Raw genomic sequence first — 6,000 nt, 5'->3', positions numbered from 1 at the left:
AATATAACGTCTTGCCATAATCGCACACTTCTATCTTAAAGCTGGCTAAAAAACATGTATATTGCATCTTTATAATAAATAATAATCTGATGTTAAAAATGTTAATGTTTATAAAAAGAAGCGTTTCGGACGGAGGCGTGTCCGATAATGGAAGCATTGACAAGCGGTTTGCCTTTAGCTCCCCACCGCGTTTAGCTACAGCAGCTAACCGGGAGCTTTTCCACCGTCTCCCGTTAACCGTGCGCGTTAACCGGGACACACTAACCGGATAAAACCCCCGTACTCGCTCTCACCTTGTTGTCTCTGTTGGTTTGTCCCACAGACAGCTGGAAGTCTCATGTTTAGGTCATTCTCTCACATGTGACGTCCATGTTTGCTCCGTGAAGCTGCAGCGCGACGTCAAGCTAGCGGAAATGCCATAATATATATTCGAGAAGCTTCCGGTCAGCGTCTTCACAATAAAAGGTCTGACTGAGTGAGAGCGAGAGAGACAGAGAGGGGAGCAGGTGTTTTAATTTGTAAACTGTTTTTTAGTTGTGTGCTGCTTTTAATGTTTAATGTATTATTTATGTATTTAGTTTGTTTTTTGCTTTTAATGTTTTAATGTTTAATGTATTATATATTTAATTATTTATGTATTTGTTTGTTTTCTTTCCTGCTCTTCGTCTTTCGTGTAATGATCTTTAATTTTTTATTATTCTTATTTATTTATTTATTTAATTTGTTTGTTTGATATTGTAGTGTCTACTTTGTTACTTTGTATTATTACAATATTATTATTATTATTATTATTATTATTATTATTATTATTATTATTATTATTATTACAGGTATCTGGAACAGTGTAAAATGCATTACAACCAAGATTATTTATTACAAAGTTAATTGTTAAACTGATAAATATCACAGCTTCCATTAGATAACCTTGTGTTTAGATAATCTCATTTTGAGGAATCGTTCAGTAAAAGCAGAAACTTAAAGTAAATCAGTGTCGTCACTTCTTCTTTTTCTTCTTCTTCTGTCTCTTCATCTTAACCTCAGATTGACTCCATGATGATGATGATGATGATGATGAAGACGGTTCTTTATGACTCTGGATGGACGTTTAGACTCATCATAATCAGACGCTGCCTGATGGTTTTACATTATGGAGAAGAATCTAAACATCTTATATCATATCTAACCCTCAAAAGCAGAGAAATATTATCTTAAAAATGTAGTGAAGTAAAAGTACTTAGTCTGTAGAAACACCCGTCATGTGTAGTTATTGATATTATTATTATTATTATTATTATTATTATTATTATATATTATAGTTTATTTTTTACCACTGATGCATTCAAATGTACCTTCAGAAAATGGGGAATCCTTATTAACAGTTTTTGAGGCAAATAAATTAATATTCTTCTTTAAGCCTTTTAAGCACCTGGAAGTTTAGATAATGTAAAATAAAGATAGAAAAAAAGAGCACAGAAATGAATAAAACATACAAAGGAAATGGTCTTTATGTTCATTAAATCAACAAAATAACATATAAGTAGCTTTTATTTTGGGGGTGCAGCAGCTGGTTTCCGGTGTGGTGCTGTGCCGCTTGACGCAGCTGCAGCTGTCAGAGAAACTGAGCTCACAGTCAATTTAATGATCCTGGATGTTAAAACATAAACTGTCTGCTGGAGGATCTTCATCTTCATCATCATCATCATCATTAAAGCAACATCACCAACTCAGACTTTAACCAGGTGTGTCTGGAAACGGCAATATTTAACATTTTCTGGACTATTAATTAATATGAGATATTTTTATACTCATATTTTAAACCACACTAAACCACAGTAACACTTTTTTTTATCTCCTTATAATTTGCACCCCGTTTCTGTTTATGTCCTAAATATTACTGTTGTGGTCCGAGGTACAGATCCCCCACAATCAGACCCAATAGAGCCAAAAACTCATTTGTTCCCATGGCAACGACCCAATTAAACAAGCTGAGGCAGAGTTTGGACTGTAGGGAAAACAAGAGGACGTTCAGTATGAAGGACAGTCAAGTCATTTATACTTCACTAAAGTATATCTTTATAAATAATAATAACAGTGATAAAAAATATGAATAATAATAATGTTAATAATAATGATAATACAGATTAAAAAATAATACTACTGAGAAAAATATTAACAATATTAACAAATAATAAAATAATGATTAAAAAAAATAATATTAAAATTAATGATACTGATAAAAAATAAAATTAAAACAAAAAATAATACTGATAAAAATAATGAAAAAATATATATAATGATAATATTATATTAAAAGATATTAATAATAATACTGATAAAAATAATAAAATGATTAAAAATATAATAATGATAATATAATAATGATGGTATATTATTATTATTAATAATAATAATAATAGCAATATCATTTTATTATTATTGATAATAATAATAATATTATTATTATATAATAATAATAATAATTTTTATTATTATTATTATTATTATTATTATTATTATTATTACTATATGTACATAAGACAGAAGCAGCAGGTGATCCAGGTTTCATTTGTTTATTTTCTGGAAAATAATGTGAAGGTACAGTCTCTTTAAAAATCTCTCCTGTTAGCTTCAGAAGCACCTCTGGTTTGAAAACATATTAATATTTACAACACACGCATCATTCCCTGGTTATTACAAATAAAAATATGAATAGAACAAATAGTCAGATTTATTATTCAAATACAAAGCAAAGACGCAGAGCGCTCGTTTTATCCTCCGGAGCCTAAAACAATAAACCATTAATAATAATGTGAAAGCAATTAATATCAGACATCAATAAAAAATATGAAAAATATGAAATATGGCCTTTAACTGATCCCTAGTCTGCACACACACACACACACACACACACACACACAAACTCTACCTCGCTGGTCAACAGCTCCCCCTACTGGCAGAGTCTGGAACTGCATGTTAAGTTTATTGCATAACGGCAAAGATGCTATACACACACACACACACACACACATATACAGACACACACACACACATACAGACACACAGACACACACATACACACAAGCGGAGAGGATGAAGTCAGTCTTACGAGTGAATTTCGTTGATATTTTCAACCAATAATGAAGTTTATTTTTCTTTTTTTTTTAAAACCTCAATATTTTGTTTTTGACCTTCTTGTAAAAAAAAAAAAAGAAAGAAAGAAAGAAGAAAAAACTCAAGTGTAAAAAATAAACATGACGGTGCGTCTGAAACAAATATCAGCTTCATCTTAAAGGAAATAAATCACCTTAAAAAACTATTTAACTGTAAAAAGTGTAAAAACCTCCCGGATCGATTCTTCTTCTCCTGATTTGATCTTTTCTAGTTTTGTTTTTATTTCTTCTGTTTTTCTTCGTGGTGAAAAAGCTGCTCGTCTCTGTCGAGTAAAAACCTTCCTTCACATTCAGCTGGACCTCAACTTCTCCACATCCAGTTTATCATCAGACTTTAAAAAGAAATCTTTTAATTTTTCTTCTATGAAACTTCTTTAAAAAAAAAAAAAATCTCTCAGAAACTTCTCTGAACCTGCAGAAAGTGCCGTCACGTGTCCACCGCCATAAAATCAGTTCAGTACATTTCACTGCAAAAATAATCACATAACAAAGTCATTTAGTCCGAGATTAAATTGAAATATTTTGGGCATTTCTATTAAAATAAAGTGATAAAAATACACTGAATGTGTTCAGACAGGAAAGAACAAAGAAAAGGAGAGAAGAGTTAAATTTAAGCAAATAAGGGGCATAAAAAAGTGAAAAAAGGAAATTAAATCAGCTTTTTTTTTTTGGGGGGGGGGGGGGGGGGGTAAATCTGAGTGTGTTGGTCCTCAATTCAAAAAAAGTTGCTTAGTTTTGACTTCCTGTCTTCAAAAAATAAGATTTTAAGATTTAAGAGATTAAAACAGATTAAATGACTTAAGGAGGTTTGTTTGCAGTGTGCTTAATTAGTACACTGCAAAAAAAGGGATAAACAACAATAAAAAGTGAAAAAAGGAAAATGATAAAGGGTAAATGTTTGTCTGTTGGTCCTCAATTCAAGAAAAGTTGCTTAGTTTGCACTTCTTGTTTCTAGTCTTTAAAAAAAAAAAAAAAAAAAAAAAAAAAAGATTTAAAGGGTTAAAAAAACCATGAAATGACTTGTTAGGGAGATTTTTTTGCAGTGTGCTACACTCATAAAAACCTGAAAATTAAAAACAACCAAATTAAAAGAACTTACAACGTCCACAAAAACCTCAGTGCTTCAGTATCCAACAGGCAGGAAACCAGCAGATGGCGTTAAATTAAATCTCGTCACGCTGGCGGTCGTTTCAGCGCAGTAACATTTCATCCAACAAACAAACTAAAACAATCACTTCCTGGTTTCTACCCCGAAAACAATCCGATAAAAAAACAAAAAACAAAAACAACAACAACAAATCTGTCTGTCTTTAAAAACATCATCTCTTCTATCGGCTGCCACACACACACACACACACAAACACACACACACACACACACACTCTGACCTGCTGTTCGGCTGTTTGTTTTTCAAAATAAAATTCCAACCAACCAACCAACCAACCAACCAACCAGACAACCAACCGGCCGACCAGACAAAAGACCAAACAACCAACCAACCAGACAACCAACCAACCAACCAACCAACCAACCAACCAACCAACCAAAAAACCAAACAACCAACCAACCAACCAAAAAACCAAACAACCAACCAACCAACCAAACAACCAACCAACCAACCAACCAACCAACCAACCAACCAACCAAAAACCAACCAACCAACCAACCAACCAACCAACCAACCAACCAGACAACCAACCAACCAGACAACCAACCGGCCGACCAGACAAAAGACCAAACAACCAACCAACCAGACAACCAACCGGCCGACCAGACAAAAGACCAAACAACCAACCAACCAACCGACCAGACAACCAACCGGCTGACCAGACAAAAGACCAAACAACCAACCAACCAACCAACCAGACAACCAACCGGCTGACCAGACAAAAGACCAAACAACCAACCAACCAGACAACCAACCAACCAACCGACCAGACAACCAACCAACCGACCAGACAACCAACCAACCAACCAACCAACCAACCGACCAGACAACCAACCAATGAACCAACCAAACAACCAGACAACCAACCAACCAACCAACCAAACAACCAACCAACCCGACAAACAACCAACCGACCGACCAGACAAAAGACCAACCAACCAACCAACCAACCAACCAACCAAACGCTAGACTCTCCGACAAAACCACGACGATGATTTAAAGCGTCAGACTTCCTGTGAGGCGGAGGCGGGGACACCGGACATCGTAAATGAAAACGCTCGATCAAGACACGTGCGGCTAGTTTCACATTTCATCCACACAAACCGACAAAAAGCTGTTGTTCAGAAACTCTCCGACTCCAACACATCTAACAAGCTGTTTTTTTTTTCTTCTTCTTCTCTTCTTAAATATACTGTTTGATTTTTAATTTTTTTTAATTTTTAAGCTATTATCTGAGAAATTATATACATACAGGTTTAGATTCAAAAATAAAACTTCTTTTCTTTTTTTCTTCTTAATATAATCGTAATAATAACAATAATAATTACCGTTGTTACATAAAAAATACGTTACGTTGCTCTGGGTGACGCCGTCCTCGCCGGGCCAAAAAAACAACAACAACAAAAAAAACATGCAGCAAAAGTGCAGGCGGAGAAGGCGGGGCTAAGGGCTGTCAATCACAGTGACGAGGGATTAAAGGGCAATACCAACAAAAACATCGATTTCAAAATTCAGTTTCACATCGTTGCGATCCCGGTAATTTCGGTTTTCGCTGCCCTCCAGTGGTGCAACGATGTACTGCAGAACACCGTCACGCCACTGGAGGTTAAAACAGGCCTGAAAATGTTCACGGAAACGTCAAAAACACTTCGACGTGTTTGA

At 34.5% G+C, this 6,000-nt stretch overlaps 1 long non-coding RNA gene across 1 annotated transcript; it reads right to left on the bottom strand.

Annotated features, from left to right (window-relative positions):
- Positions 1-2,554: 2,554 nt before the first annotated feature.
- LOC128366634 (uncharacterized) lies at positions 2,555-3,853 on the bottom strand. Its single transcript, XR_008321874.1, has 2 exons — positions 3,034-3,853; positions 2,555-3,001 (listed from the first exon to the last, which is right to left on the bottom strand). It is a non-coding gene; the product is annotated as an uncharacterized LOC128366634 (long non-coding RNA).
- Positions 3,854-6,000: the final 2,147 nt, after the last annotated feature.

This window comes from Scomber japonicus, chromosome 10 (assembly GCF_027409825.1).
Source record: "Scomber japonicus isolate fScoJap1 chromosome 10, fScoJap1.pri, whole genome shotgun sequence".
Lineage (NCBI taxonomy): Eukaryota > Metazoa > Chordata > Actinopteri > Scombriformes > Scombridae > Scomber > Scomber japonicus.
Note: the sequence above shows the minus strand (reverse complement) of the source record. Positions and strands in the feature narration are given on the sequence as shown.